The sequence below is a fragment of the Rhinolophus hipposideros genome (genome assembly GCF_964194185.1).
Source record: "Rhinolophus hipposideros genome assembly, chromosome: 19".
NCBI classification, from domain to species: Eukaryota; Metazoa; Chordata; class Mammalia; order Chiroptera; family Rhinolophidae; genus Rhinolophus; species Rhinolophus hipposideros.
Genome location: NC_138065.1, coordinates 36,853,833 through 36,870,194, shown reverse-complemented (window position 1 = coordinate 36,870,194; position 16,362 = coordinate 36,853,833).

Genomic DNA, 16,362 nt, shown 5'->3' with positions numbered 1-16,362 from the left:
ACCCCTCTGGCTCGGGCCACATTCTTGCCCTCCGTGTCCCCTGTGTGGCTTAACAAGTGGAAAGGGAACTCCAGTAACCCCACCCACTTGGATGTCCCTAGACCAGGGAAATCCTAGGGCCTTGATTCCCCCCCCCCCCCCAGATTTGACAGCTCTGGGTTTGGAGGGTACCGAGGCGCCAGGCGCAGGGGCAGCGGCTGTGGCCGAACGCCCCCACTAGGCAGGACCTGGGACTGCAGTTACCTGCTAATTTTATTAACATGGCTGTTATTGCTGCAGTCGTCTGGTTGTAGATGATGGCGCCGTTAACTAAAATCTGGAATATTAAAGAAGGGACAGGTTGGTGGGCCTGGCAGGGGAACCTGGAGATAATCAGTTATTGTCGTTTCAAAGAGCAGATGAAGCCCGACCCTGACCTCAATCAGTGAATGCATAATGTTTGAAAATGGGAAACAGAACAAATCGTATTCCAGCACTGTGTATTTATCAGGAAACAGGGGTCTGTGAAGCCCCCAAGAGGTGCCCAGCATGATTCTAATCTTTCTGACAAATAGCTGAGAAGTAGAGTAAAAACCACCTAACCGAACCATTAGACATTGTGACAAGTGAATTTCCTGGACACCTGAAAATTTACCAGCCCCGTACACTTGAAGCACTTTTTTAAAAAATGTTGAATATTTTGGATAAAAATCGTCTTTAAACGCACCATGCTCCTCCTTGGCTTCTTGGAGGATGTTGAACACTGTTTCACTGCGCACATCTCCTCCGCTGTCCTGTGATAGGATGATGGCCCTGGGGGCTGTGGGATGGGGTGGCTGTTTGCTTCCACGCTATATGGTCTCCGGGTGCTATTCCATTTTTACATCTGCCTTTATATTTGTTCTAGGTGTTCCCTCACTGTCAGACTTTTGTGTGCTAATTTTCCCTGCTCCTTTTAAGCCCCTTTTCACTTTATTGCTTCTAGTCTGTTCTGTGTTTGAAGACCAGACATAAATGATTCATTTTTTTTATAGGGAATTAAGGGGATTCCCTTAATAAGGAATATAAGGGAATTAAGGGGACTGTTAAAATTTATCGAGTGCTTACTATGTGCCAGACATTGTACCAGCTGTCTTGCAACCATTATTTCATTTTTCACAATAGCCCTATGAGTTGGGAATTTTTATAGATGTGTGGACTGGGGCTCAGAGAGTTTAAGCAACTTGCCCAAGGTCACACAGCAGCTAGTGAGTGGCAGGGCTAGAATTCAGATGTGCTGTGTCTAGCATAGGGACTATCCATGATTTTCCCTCTATGCCTCACTAAATTTGTATGCTGTTCCCTATTGCTTGTTCCTGTGTTGGGCTGTGATCGTTTTATCTTTCTCAACAGAACATAAGCTCCTCAAGGGTAGTAACCTGGCTGCCCATTTATGTATGTCCACACCATTGCCCAGTGCCAGGATCCCACATGGTCAACAGTTGCTTTGCAAAGAGTGAGAGCCTGGAAGATTGGGGACAAGAGAATGAAGTGAGCCCATTGCCCTCTCTACCCCAACACCTCATACCTCCCTGTTACCTAAAACTTTCAAGTTGCCACCAGGTGTTTGCTGAGCATTTGCTGAGCAGAATGCTTTGTCTACAGAAAGCCCAAATCTTCTCTAAACTTAAACCAGCTACTGCTGAAGCACCCAGACCTTGGGCCACTCTGGGTTGGGAGAAAGGAGTGGCCAGCTCAGGCAGCCTGCCTCTCCCCAGGGACCGACATGGAGGTCAGATGAGACATCACAGTTCAGTAGCGGAAAGCTGATGTTGGGTCCAGGATTTTTGCTAAAGTAATTCTAGAGCAGGTGTCTCTGAGGAAACTTTCATACAGAGCTTCTTTCCTGAAAGGAGAGTAACTGAAATTCCAGTGGACCCGACTTTCCAGCCAAAGCAAGAAGCAGGCCAGCAGAGCCTGGTTCTGCTAAGTAATGCTTGCTCTGAATCTTTGCTCTGTGACTAAAACGTTGAGGAAAAAAACTGTCCCGTCACATGACTTACGGATTCACTGTGACAGGACAGTTTCTGTTTGTGTTTTGGTTCTCTGTCAGAAACTCTTAGCTCAGTGGGGAACCCCCTCCTTTCCATGTGACCAGACACAGGGCTGTGTCACGTGAGCACAGTTGCCTGCGTGCCAAGCATTTCTCCGGGTGACATCACACCCTTGCTGATTGCCCAGGTATTTCACGGCCTCCCAGGGCTGACACAGGATTTACATCATTTCTGATACTTGGCTCTTGATTTGTTTGTCTTTGGTTAATTGTAAATCTGGATTGGGGTCAAGGGAAGTTGTTGAGACAACCAGACAGCAAACAACATATCCCACAGAGAGCTTGGCTGGACTTGGACCTGGGTCTTCCAGACAATCCCCCGCCAAGGAGCCATCTCAGGTTTTTCTGGGCCCAGACCTGAGACAGAAAGATTGCTAGTCCAGCCCCTTTTGCACCAGTCCTGGGACTTACTTCAATCGGAACCTGTTTGGACCAGCCTTGTAGGCCCAGGGCCAGGCGCTGCGGAGCCTTCTGCTTTTATGCACCAGTTTCCTCCTTTCCCCTCTTCAGAGCACCCAGGCCAGAGCACCCGGGATTCCCTCCTTCCCTCTGCTCTGGCCATTCGCCTGGAGTCAGAGCTCAGCCTTCCCACCCTCCCATTCACTTCCGGTTCATGTGCCAATCACTTCACAGACCTGTGGCGGGCCAGGGCTGAGGGGCTCTGCAGAGATCCCCCAACCCCATTGCCTTATGAGAGTGGAAACCAAGGCTGGAAGGGTGACTTCTTAACCCACCTCACTCACCTACCACCTTCCAGTACACCTTCACCTCTCTGGCCTCAGTGTGCCTGTCTGCCAAGGATTAGGAAATGAGCCCATTCTCCCAACTTCAGGATGAAGAGGGGGACCAGCTGAGCTTGCAGAAGGGCACATTACCCCATTGCTCCAAAGGTGCTCAAACTTGAGCTTGCATCCGAGCCCCCTGGAGGTCTGTGCCTCTTCCCCTCTTCCCCTCCACCTTCGGGGGTTTCTGATTTAGTAGGTCTGGGGTGGGGTCAGAGAATCTGCATTTCTAACAAGTTTTCAGGAGGCTGCAGTGCCTGCTTCAGGGACCACACATGGAGAACCACTGCTCTAACTCACAGAGCTCCTGCACTCAGCTCTGCAGGTCACCCCCAAGGGGTGAGAGGCAGTGTGCAGGAGCTGGCTCCAACCGTTCCGGGAAATTGGTAGCTTAAAATTAACCTTGGGGGGAGTATTGACACCTTGGAAGTCAGCAAATGCTACAAACCAGAGCTTTCTTCCCCAGAGAGCTGGTTGTTAAACATTGACCAGCACTTCACTGGGTAAGAGGGTGGCCTTTCTCTTCCTTTGCACGCTAAGACTGGGGTACTGTGTGCCTTAGAAACTAGACAGGAAAGATCAGTCAAAACTTTCTGTGTTTCCTTGTCTGTAAATTGAAAACAGTTATAGCATCTACCTCACTGGGGCAGAAGAATTAAATAAGAAAATACATGTGAATCCCTTAGCAAAGTATCCTATGTAGAGTACATGCTTAAAAGTATTATCTATTGTCATTAAAATCCTTTGGATTGTAGGGAATCTGTGTATTTTCTTCCTACAAGATTAGTGCACCATTCTTCTTCTCTGCCCCCCCCTCCCTTCCCCAGCCTCTGGGTTTGTACATGTGCCACCCCCGGCCATAGCAGCTTACACTGGACGCTCTGGGGCTCTCAGAGTCTCTTTCTGAGGAATGTAGACCTGGAACCAAGAGCTGGCCTGTCACTCAGCACCTCCAGGTCAGTATGGCAGCAGGTTCTGCCAGCAGCCAGAGGGACTGAGGAAGGGCTTCCAAGAGAAGGGGCGGAACAGGTGGGCAGAGGCGGCATGAGCAGGAGTAGACAAAGAGTCCTGAGGACACCCAGCTGCTGACTCAGGGCTCCCCTAAAAGTTCTCCTGCTGGCCTGCCCTGGGACTGCACCCTCACAACAAATGTCCCCCTTGGCTTAAGTCAGATCAGGTTGGCTTCTGTTAGTTGTAACTTAAGTTGTGTCCCAACTTACTCGCTTACCTCCCTCTTTGTATACCCCCAGCTCCTCCCCAGCTGCCCCAAGCAGGCATGGGGCCCAGTGCCAACTTGGCCTTGCTCACTGTGAGTCTTGGGCAGGTCTCTGGCCTCTCCTTATCAGTCTTCTCCATAAATATGAACTTGGGCAGGAGCAAGCCTCCTTGTGAACTCTCCCTATTACATGAATAAAAGTGAATATTTCCCACATTAGCTACTCAGTATCATTCCTCCCTGCTCAAGGCCCCTCAGCAACTCCCCGCGGCTCTTGGATTGAGTCCAGTCTCCTTTCATGGACTGGAGGTGCTGTGTGAGTCTCCCTTTGCCTCTCTGCAGCCTCCACTCCATCCCCTTCCCGTTCACACTTAACTCTGAGCCATATGGACCCGCTGGCAGTTCCCCCCAAGCCCCCATGTTCTCTGTGGTTTCTCTCTGCATAGAATAAAATTTCCCGAAAGCCTACAGCCAACTAATAACCATTCCTGGGACCTCCCCTTGGACGTTGCTTCCCCTGGGCAGACTTCCCCAGCAGGGACCTGGCTGCCCTTCTCTGTGCCTGTAGCCTGTACATGTCCCTATTGTCACAGCACTTCCAATGGCCTCCTTGGTCCTCTGATGCACCGTAAGTTCCCTGAGAGCAGGCACCAGGTGTCAGCCCCTCATGTTTCCCCAGAGCCCACATCGTAAGTGCTCGGTGAATACTTATGTAAATGTTGGCCTGAGGAAAGTGGGCTCCAGAAGATCCCAGCACTTACGACTCCAGGAGCCATCACTATTATACATGATGACCTCTGGGAAATCCAGTTTTCCGGAGGAAAGAAAGGGAAAGGAAGGGGAAGGCAGCCCCCAATGGGTCAGGTAGAGGTAATTGATGAATTTGCACCTGGGTGATTAGATAGGGAGCTCTAATGGAGGAGATGGTGCAGGTTGAAGGAATGGTGAGGTCAGCAGGAAGGAAGTAATGTGAGGTATAGGTGATGAAGGTGCAGAATCTAGAGAGGAAGCAAGGAGGAGAAAGAAGAAAGTGAGCCCTGGTATTGGGCAGAGCGGAGCAAACCCCCCTTCCAAACCCAGAGCTCGTGCCATGCATGTTCCCAGGAGGCACCGGGCCCAGGCTCATGGACTTGCCGGTGACTGGGCCTCATGATGGACACAAGTGCCTGACCTCAAGGAAGTCCCATGTGGCCTGACCTAAAGGAAGCTGGTGGGCAAAGTTATGTCAAATAAAATTCTGCAGGGCTTCCCCTGCCCTGGGCAGCTGGCTAATGCTGCTCTCCAAAGCCAGCCATGCTCAGAAGCCCTGGAGAAGGAGTGGGCACAGTGCCCAGTGCCAGGTGGGACGTCACAAGGCCTTCAGATTCACCCCCCAACCCCAGGCTCCAGGCAGCTTCCTCTTCGAGGCCAGCCAGAGGAACAGGTGGTTCACCTCCCTTGGGCACAGGTCCCAGGGTCACAAAGCCTTCATAGCGTTGCTCCAGCTCACAGACGTCATTTCTTAGTTACTGCGTAGTAGGGCTACAATTTCTCCTACACTGTGGAATCCTTCCAACCAGTTGGGCCAAATGGAGGGGTTGGGCTTCTGGTCCATTGAATTCCCTGCCCAGGAAGCTATGGTGTGAGGCTTCCTTGTAATCTGTAATATATTTTCAGAGCTACTCAAGAAATCATTTAGACATCAGGACTTTCATAAATGATACTACTAAAATTGTATGCACAAACAAGACGCTAAGAGAGTGTAGAGAAAGCCTACATTGGCCTGCCTTCCCCAGCAACACAAGAAATAGTTTTACCCCTAAGAAGCTTATAATGGGTGGGAGGGTGGGGGATGAATGTGCATTTAAAAACAAAATGCAGAGAATAATTAAATATTAAAAGGTGGGGATGCTTGCTGATTACGACAGTCCTGTAATGTGGCTCAGGGAGTCAGTTCTGTGTCAGAAAATGCACCCAGAACTGGGACCAGCGCTGGGCCTGCAGGGAGCAGGATTTGGATCAGTGAAGGAAAGAAGGGAGGGGTTCCAGGAATGGGGAATTGCACGAGTAATTGCCTATAGAGTATGCTGGACAGGAGGGGACGGACTGACCAAATGCAGGACAATAAGATGGGTGAGAAAAGGGGGGTAGAAAGGAGGGGGGTTGTCAGGAAGTGGGGGCAGAGGGCAGTTATAAAGTCTCTGCACACCCAGCTCCAGGAATTTGGGATGTTGGAAACGGCAGAAGGAAGACATGGTGGCGAGGGAGCTGAGGAAACTTGGGGCAATTGCTGGATACCAGCAGGCCTGGGAGGCCGTTTTCCTGTGGGGTGGCTGCGTGGAGAGCTGAGGGAGCCACTCTTCCCTCAGGCCCTGCCCTGGAACAACCAGGACTCCGTCAGTGCTGGTCAGAGACAGTCCCTCGCTTCCCTAGTAACCAAGGTGGCCAAGCTACCTCAGGCTCCAGGGAGGAACCGTGGGGCTTTGTCCAGGGAAGGGCAGGATTCAGCACTTCCACAAACATTCTGGGGCAGTCGTTCTGGGTGCCTATGCAAAGCACCATAGGGAAATGGAAATAAGTGAGGCTTCCTGCCCCCCAGGGACCCACAGTCTAAGGGAAGAAAACTAGGAGTCACAGCACTGACAGAAGCCAGTGTAGTACACACTCACAGGCCGTGGGGAAGGGGTGTGGAGATGAATCCTGCCGCAGAGGACTGGAGAAGTCACCTCTGAGGAAGGCGTGGGTTGCACCAACTCAGAGAATGAGGATGGACTAGGGAGAAGATTCTGGCGAGAGAGAACAACCGGAGCTCAGGCACAGGGACTGCAGAGTATGCCATCTGCCCACAGAAGGGCCAGGCCACCTTTGTGGGGGCACAGGGTCGAGGGCTGGCTGGTCCCAGGCATGTGAGGGAGGCAGAGGACAGAGGTGGGGAGGTTGAGGCAGATACTGAGTGCCACGTAGCAAGAGGCCTAGAGAGAGAAGGGCTTAGACCAGGGGTGTCCAAACTGCGGCCCGCGGGCCAACTGCGGCCCGCAATCCATTTTTTATTGGCAAATTCCAAAAATATATTTAGTTTACTTAAATAAACCAGGTGAGGCAATATGTACTTCACCTCAAGTGAGTGGCCCGGCTGTTTGTGTATTTTACTGCATATGGCCCCTGGCGAAAAACGTTGAAAAAAGTTTGGACACCCCTGGCTTAGAGGGTGGATTCAGGGACTCATGCAGCATTTGGGGAGCCCCTTGCTTGACCTGAATTTTAGGGCATATGGAGGACTAGGACGGGACCCGCACTAGCAGTTGGCAGGCCAGTGGGGGAGGCTGGAAACAGGAACTTCCGCTCGGTGGGAAAATGCTTGAGTCCTGTGGAAGCAGAGGATGGTGTGCTGAATTCTGCCCTGGACCTGGGGGTGGGCTGGGGCTGGGGAGACATTTGAACTGGGCTTGGCGCCTTGGGGAGGTGGGAGTTCCCTGGGGTGGGGGAAGGGGGCTTTCAGGCCGTGCAGTTAGCATGACAAAGTGGGTGATGCCAGAAAAGGACAAGGCAGCGAGAATATAGCTGTGGGCTGGGTGTGTGTGTGTGTGTGTGTGTGTGTGTGTGTGTGTGTGCGCGGGCGCGCGCGCGCGCGCGTGAAAGAGAGAGACAGAGAGACAGAGAGAGACAGACAGACAGACAGAGACAGAGAGACAGAGCACTCTGGGAGGTGAGGCCAGAAAGGAAAATTGGGGCACATTCTGGGAGGCCTTCCCCTGCCCTGCAAGGGGCCTGGATGTCACTCTTATACAGTGAGGAGGCGACCAAGGGTTTCTGGGAAGGAGTACCACGAGCACAGCGGTGTGTGAGAAAGTGAACTCTAATTGCTACATGGAAGAGGAAGGAGGAGACAGCGGCAGGAGGCAGGGACGAGTGCGGAGGCTGGTGTGGGTCCATAACAACACCCGGTCAGTAGATGCAGGGACAGGGAAGCCAGCAGAAGTCATTCCTGGGCCACAGTGCCCAGTGGGGTAGGAGGGATGACCAGGAAGGAATCGAGAGTGGCAACAAGACTTCTGGTTATAGAACTGGGGTGGGCCATGAAATGAGAGGAAGTATAAGAAGGTAAATAGGTCTGTGGGAGCAGAATGTCAGTCCTGTCTCAGACGTTCTGAGTCTGAATTGCTTGGGGCACTGCCCAACAAGAAGTTGAAAATGCTGGAAATTAGGGCAGAGGGAAAAACCTGAGAGACATCAAGACTTGAAGAGTAGGTTTAAAAACTTGAGAAGAAAGTATTAATGGAACTAAGATAACATCTAGGATAGGACGTGGCTACAGTGGTCATGTACAGTGGTCATGAGCAACGTGGGGGAGGAAAGGAAAGGGAGACCCTCACTTGGAAGGAAGTTCACAGGATGTTGGCAACAGTCTGAATATAGTGAATGCCTTTAACCCTGGACTAATGTTGGTGCTTTAGGGAAAAGTAGGCATTGGGGGTGAGTTTGAATGTGAACCTTTCTAATCTTAGCAGGGGTGGGACATTGTCAAGATGTTTGAGCCAAGTGCCCAGTATGCGCTGAAGGAGTGAGAGGGAAGGCGAAAGAACCAAAAAGTGGCTGGCGGACAGGGCACAGACGGCTAAGCCTGTAAGTGAATCTAATCCCCTGGCCCCAGCTGTCACCTGTGACCCTCACCAGTGAGTAAGCGTCACCACACTCAGCTAGGGCTTGCTGGAGAGTTCTCTCGTTCACCCCACCAAACCCCATCCCCTCCCAGAAGCCGCCTCTCCCTCTTCTCCCTCACTGTTTCCAGATGATTCCTGATGTTCTCTGGGACCTAACAGGACTGTCCAGGTATGTGTCCTGTGCCCAGCATACCAGGGGCTCTCTGAGCAGGGGGACCCTTCTTCATGTTCTCCACGTTATCAAGGACAGGGCCCCCGTGTGCTAGGAGCAGGCACACCACGTGACACTCAGTCTTCTAAGCAGATAAGCATACCTGACATCCCATTTCTTCCCGGCAGGAACTGGGCCAGATGCTATGGGCATGTGACCGCCCCAGACTTCCAGGTTGGGACATAGTCATTCAATCCAGGTGCTAGTGTAACTTTCCCCTGGCTATTTACCTAATCAGCTCCAAATAGGTGAGATGCCTGGGATTCGGGGTGAAGGGTCAGGAAAGGGTTGTTTTTACCTACGCGGCCCACCTCTCTCAGAGGCTCCGTGTTATCAAATGTTTTCCAGTTCCTGTGGTGACCAAATCACAGAGGTAGGATTTGTATTGTTCTGGGGAGGAAAGGGAAGGGCCATGGAGTGAGGACTGATATCTGTCCATGTCCATCAGCTGGGCAGCTGAGTCACCACCACGGTCTGGTGTGTCCATGGAGTCACTCCTGTGGTTGGAGGCTCCCACTGGTCTTCCCTCTTTGGCAAAAGGCTGGTACCCGGTCTGCGTCTGTCAGCAAGTGCAGGCAACAGGGCACCCCTGGGCACTGCAGGGTGGAAGGGACATCACTGAAAGGGATACAGTTCTCCCTTCAGAACTTACAGGGCCAGGGACAACATTCCCTGTCCTTTCAGAGGACACATGTATATTCACAGACAGTTTCTAGGGACATCTAGCTATTGGCTTATAATGTGACCTCAACTAAGCCATCTGACTTCTCTGAGCCTCAGTCTCCTTCTGTACCAAATGGGGAAACTGGTACTGTCTTATCGGCTTGTGATGGGAGAAATATGAGACTGTGTCAAAAAAAAAAAAGTGCTTAGCACCGTACCTAGCTTTCTACAAAGCCTCCAGTAAATATGAACTGACAGTTATTGCTGATTGGCTAGATGCTGGCCACACCTCTCTGGACCACCTGGAAGGTGGAATAGAGGGAGCTCCTGCTGCTCGCCCAACACATGTGCTAGCCACCTGTCAGGCGGCCACCCCCGTCTGCCACCATTAAGAATTGCAATAAGAAGCTTCAATTGCTCAGACACAGAAAGGAAGAGGACAAAAGAATTAATGGGTCAGCAAGGCTGTGGGGACAAAGAGGCAGTGAGGCAGACATCCCAGAGAGAAGGCGCTCAGGCCACCAGGGCTGCTCCAGGCTTCTAACAACTCCCTGTTCTGCGGGTGTGTGTGATGGCTCAGCGCCTTCTGATGACAGCCTGGCTTTCTAGATGGAATTCCCCACCTGAGAGAGGGTGCTGACAGTGAACGTGGCTCTCGGGCTCACTCAGTGGCTGTATCCTCACCATGATGGCTGATGTGGTGTGAGTCACCCTACAGCCCAGTCACCTCTGAGGCTTCTAACCAACTCAGGTTGTGGAAACCCATCCCCTGGAATGTGATGACCACAGATGGGAGCTCCCCATTGGAGAGGAGTCCAGCCTGCCCCAAGGGGAACCCCATGAGACACCCACTTTGCAGTCATCTGATGGCCCCCATGGCGTGTTCCATGCTGACCTCTGCTAGATGCTATAGCCAGGCCAGCTGAGAGCTGCCACCACGGGGCTGGGCCTAAGCACTGCTTTTCAGACTGGGGAGCAAGACCCGTAAATGTGTCCTGGAACCAGTTTAATGGGTGGGACGAGCATTCTGAACAATTAGAATAGAATCACATATATCAGAGGGCCTTATGGGGAGTAAGGGTGGGTGTAATTTCATGATTCATGTGTGTGTGTGCTCACGCGCGTGTGCACTGCATAGATACAGCAATAGAAAGATGGCACATTCTGATTAGGTCATTTGAGGGGCATTTAATAAAGGGACGATTTATGAAGACACGGGCATGGTGTAGGAAAATCACAGGGGTAGTGCAGGGCCAGGGCTGGGAACTGTAGGGCTTAGTTATCACCCTTAGTCTTGAAGGAGGAAGGGGTTTCCAGAACTTGGAGACAGAGCGAGTGGTGTGGAGAGGACGCAGACAGGAGCTGTGATCAGCAGCAGAGAGAGCAGGCCAGCCAGCCTGTGGCAACCCAGTGGGCAGTAAGTCCTTACCCTCTCTCCTCTCCCTCCCTCCCATGTCCTGCTGGGGCTGCCCACTAGCTGCCCAGGGAAGCCTTAGGGCAGGGGCCAGACGAGATCCACGTGTGGAAAACATCCAGTACATAATGTGTACATGGGATGCAATGTTAAAATACACAGTATTTCTTACTGGGAGCCGCAGTTAATGAAGTTTTTAAAACCCTAGACACATGTGTATGACACTGCAGCTACTGCCAGGAAGAAGCCAAATGTGTCTGAATGGCCCCAGGTCAGGGGCCCCAGCTGCTGGAAGAAGGTTTTGGGTGTGATGCGAATGTGGGCAAGAAATAGTGGTGCCACTTCCAGCAGACACGTTCCTCATGCCCCAGGGAACCACCTCTGCCTGATGCCAGACAGACAGCGAGCTGCGTGCAGCCCACAGTGTCCACAGGCTGTGGCTAAGGTCAGGGGAGGGAGGGAAGGAGAGGCAGAAAGGGTGGGAGAGAGGAACAAAGGGGCCTGTGGTCAGTGCCTCCCACACGCAGTTGCCTCAGCTCCTCAGGGACAAAGGGCAAAGTTCTATTTCTAGAGTCTGTGGGAGCAGGAGAAAACGACGTTCTTGATTTCCGCAGTCTTGCGGTCGGCTCGCTAATCTTTGGGCTATGAGTAGCTGCTCTGGACCCACACAGAAGTGTCTCTGAACCTCATTTCCACGGCCCACACTGCTGCTGAGCCCAGCACGGCTTGGTCACATGCTGGGGACCTCACGTCTTCCTAGGCAGTGTGACCAGGCTCCAAGGCTGACGTTCCTGAACCTCAGACCAGTCACCACAAGCCCAGCTGCCACCCACCTGCAGAGGCCCAATCCAGAGCTGGGGGTGGAAGCACCGCCACACTCACCGAAAGCCAGCCCCAGTTCCCAGAAGAGAGACTCTTCTGGAAAGGAAATAATATCCTCTAATGATTAAAAAAGAAAAGGATAATAATCAATGTTCACAATAACAGGGAACTCTGATTTTGCCCTTGCTGTTTCCTTGGGCGTTAAAGAACACCACTGCCCTTCACAGACTGGGTTCCTCCTGGTTTATTCATCTCTGCTTAAGGCGGAGGTGTTTACTTGGGAGTTAATAAGGTAGAGAGCATTTTGCCCTTTGAACCTCCTCCTTCTTCAGAATATCTTCATTTTGGCCACATTCCTGTTATCAGTAATGACTGGGACAGAGTCTCAAGGACACAGTTAAATGTGGCTCCTAGACTATGTCCTCTCCTCCACCCAAACCAGCAGGTTTGGGGTTGGACCATTAAATTAGGTTCCTTGACCCAGTTCCAACATGTGTATGGGAGGGGTGCCCACACCTCCAACAAGCAATTCTCAGACACCAGCAGGGTGTCCAAGAATTCAACTCAATTCTGACACTCTCTACCCAGATATAGCGTCAGATTCCACAGGTTGAAGGGCTCAGTCCTGCAAGACTGCCCTCCCATACCAGTCACAAGCCCAGGCTGTTGTTACCTGTGCTTCTGACTGACTGACTATAAAAGGCAAGTTCCAACAACTCCCTCCAACTCAGCATGCAAATCGAAAGTCTGGACTGTCATCTGTGCTTCTGACCAACTGGCTATAAATTGGGGATGCCCACAATCTCTTCCTTGGCTTCCATTAATTTGGCAGAATGGTTCATCGAACACAAAGAAACACTTGTTAGATCACAGGTTTATCAACTGTGGCTATAACTCAGGAACAGCCAGATGGAGGAGATGCCATAGGGCAAGGTGTGGGGAAAGGCCGTGCATGCAGCTTCCATGCCCTCTGTGCCACTTCCTGAATCGCCACGTTTCACCAACCCAGACGCCTTCAGAACCCAGTGCTCTTGGGTTTTTATGGAGGCTTCATTACATAGGCATGACTGATTAAACCATTGGCATAGGTGATTGATTCAACCCCCAGCCCCTCTACCCTCCCCAGGACTGAAAGTTCTGACCCTCTAATCACATGGTTGGCTTACTGGCAACCAGGTCCATCCTTAGGTTCCATCCAAAAGTCACCTCATTCACATAACAAGAGACACCTTTATTGGTCTCATCACTTAGAAAATTCCAAGTGCTTTAAGAGCTCTGTGCCAGAACCGGGCGAAGAAGAAATGTATGTCTTTTATTATAAATCACAACATCACAACCCTCATATTAGACCCTGAAGATACTCCATGGAAATGTCTTGCCAATGTCTGATTTTTAAGCCAACCAAACAGAAAGCTTAGTGCTTGGCCATCTCCCTCGGAGAGAAGCAGCTCTGCCTCTTTGACCTCGTTTTATCCTCATGCTCTGCGCCAGTGTCTGTGCTGTGATAAGGGCTCTGTAAAATACACACGGGGTCGAAGAATTTATCAAACACTCATTACAGCTAAGTTTTTCAATGTGGAAAAAACATGGAGAGCTAGCTATGACTTTCAAAATTTTTATTTTTTTGGCAGTGAAAACCTTGATTCCAAGGAAATAAAGCCCCAAAATAAATTGTGAAAAGGAGCACATCCAAATAAGGCTGCCAGGTTTAGCAAATAAAAACACAGGACATCCAGCTAAGCTTGAATTCAGAAACATAATTTTAAAAGTATATCTCATAATGGGATAAGATATACTTGTACTAAAAAAACAAATCACTGTTGTTTGTCTAACATTCAAATTTAACTGAGTGTCCTATATTGTAACTGGCAGCCCTCACCCAGGTCTGTGCACCCACAGGAATTCAGGGGTGGCCTGGGGTTGTGCAGTCGGTTTATGAACCACTGTTTTTAGGAAAAATCATGACTGTCCCGTGCTGCTTTTCTTCTCCCATCTTTGGAGCTGCTCTCGCTCTGAGCAGGGCTAAGGCCTCCTTCCCAGCCACACTCCCTGCTCCCAGGTGTCTGTGTGGGCCCCAGGTTGGGAGGAAAGGCTGCTGCTAAAAATGGACTCAGTTGGGGCGGCCTCATGGCTCAGTTGGTTAGAGCGCGAGCTCTGAGAAGCAGGGTCACAGGTTCGATTCCCACATGGGCCAGTGAGCTGCGCCCTCCACAACTAGACTGATGACAACGAGCTGCTGCTGAGCTTCCAGAGGGGCGGCCGGATGGCCCATTGGTCAGAGCGTGAGCTCTCAACAAGGTTGCCGGTTCAATTCCGGCATGGGATGGTGGGCTGCACCCCCTGGAACTAAGATTGAAAATGACAACTGGACTTGGAGCTGAGCTGTGCCCTGCACAACCAGGTTGAAGGACAATGACTTAGAGTTGATGGGTCCTGGAGAAACACACTGTCCCCCAATTGCGGGGACAGAGCCAGGAGTGCAGTTTCCAGGCTCTCGGCCCCACGTGGAAAGGTGCTGGCTCGGGTAGTAAATGGCCATCAACTGTGATTGGATGGCCATCAGCTGTGGCTAGTTGGCCGTCAGCTGTAACCAGTGAGCCATTGGCCATGAATATAACTGCTGTGGCTACACACTAGCAGCAAATGAGGGGCTAGCAAGAAGACGGTAGCTGAGCTAGCAAGAGCGGATTGCAGTTAGCAAGTGGGGTTGGTTGGCAGAGAGAAGTGGATGGCAGGTTGCGGATAGTGTGGTTCCTGCTTCCTGTGTCTCCAACCTAACCACCAACGAGAATATAGTGGTGTGACTCCCTTATCTATGGCTCCGTGGGTGTTCCTTTTTGGCCTCACCATATCCTGCGTTCTTATGTGGGGAGCAGGAGCTGAGACTCTGCATGTCACCCTGCATGACACCAATATTCCCCAATTAAAGAAAGGACTCAGTTTCCTGAAGTGACCGAGTGGTTTTTACAGGTCCAGATAACTCAATTGGCAGTCAACATGTATGACAAAGAGCTATGCCAGTTCAAGCCCAGCAGGGTTCTTCACACCTCGTTTCCACATCCCTGACAGACTGCTACCTGATCTGTGCAGGCTCCTGATGGAGCCACAGTTGTCTGCCTCCTCCTCCTTGTTCCCCAACCCTTTCCTTCTGGGGCGAACAGTGGAGCAACCACATCCGAACCAGTCATCTTGGTTCTGCTGGGTCCCTGGTGACCTTGGTGGCTTCAGTGAAACCCATGCAATGATGATCAGGCAAATGCCGCCCCTGTCTCTCTCTTCACTCGTCCCCTTAAAAAAAGAATGAAGGGGCTCCTTAGAGAATCAAGTGGGCTCCTGAATGCTTTGCAGAATGAGCTCGCTATGGAGGGAGCAGGTGAATCTCAGTAGAGGATGTCCGTTGAGTTTTGCCTGCGCACATTTGAGTTCCCTCCCTGGTTGGGGGGATCCACCAGTGTGTGGTCTTACTGGGAGGCAGACAGTCAATCCTCTAGGCCCGTGTGTGATGCAGGCTCAGCCCACGGGATAGTCATGCTCAGAGCTTTGTGTCTCTCCAGGGAGAAACAGGCAGTTAAAGATGACACATAGCGTGGCAGAGGGGTCGACAGTGCAGCCATCAGTAGCACTGGTAGCAGCACCCTCACCGGCGTCCTAACCAGACTGACTGGCTGTGATTAGGTCTCAGTCACATTTCCTGAACCTGGTTTGCCAGGCTTCTAGTCCATCCCGTGAACCATCCGAAATCCTTCCCCGTCAGCTCGTTCTCCGCTTGAGTTAACCTGGGTGAGTCCCTGCTGTTTGCACTCACAGGTAAGACCCCCCCCCCGCAGGTTTTCAGGACTCACACTCGCTGCCCCCCTCTCCAGTGTCCTGGTTAGTGAAGAGCCCCTCGTCAGAGATGTGATGACTCAGCTGCCAGGATCTTGCCCCAGAGCTGCCTGGTCCCCTGCTTCCCCAAACCTGTGGTGCTTTCTAAAAAATATAGATACCGGGCACCAGTTCTCCTCCCAGGGACGTGGTATAGGGTAGCACTCCCTACCACGCTATGTGCAGTAGCCAAAGAAGAGATGAGTGTCACTTTCTTGGTGAAACTGACGTTAAAAGCCAGTTCATAAATTACCACATGTTCCCCCCTCTGTCATGGAGGCCAGCAACCCTTCAGACGGTGGCCACTCAGTTACACTGGGGCTTGGAATGAGTACAAATCATAGGAGAGTCCCAAACCAACCCAAGGTGATCATTTGGAGTGAGCAAGCAGGAACGAAACTCTTGTGTCAAGCGACTAGGAGGTTGGGGTGGTTTGTTAACTGCAGTGGAACCTATCCAATCCTGACTGATACGGGCACTGTCCCAGCCTTCCCGAATCGGAAGTGCCAGGGGAGCCCGAGCTGAGCCATTTTACCAAGTCCCGCTCACACGCTTGTGATTTTGGTGGTCAGCCAACTTTGGGAGCCCCCACTTTGTTCCACACTGAGCCTGAGGGCTGGCCCTACACGGCCTCATAATCGAGACTGTAGTGAGTTCAATGGTGGCCCACCAAAGGATA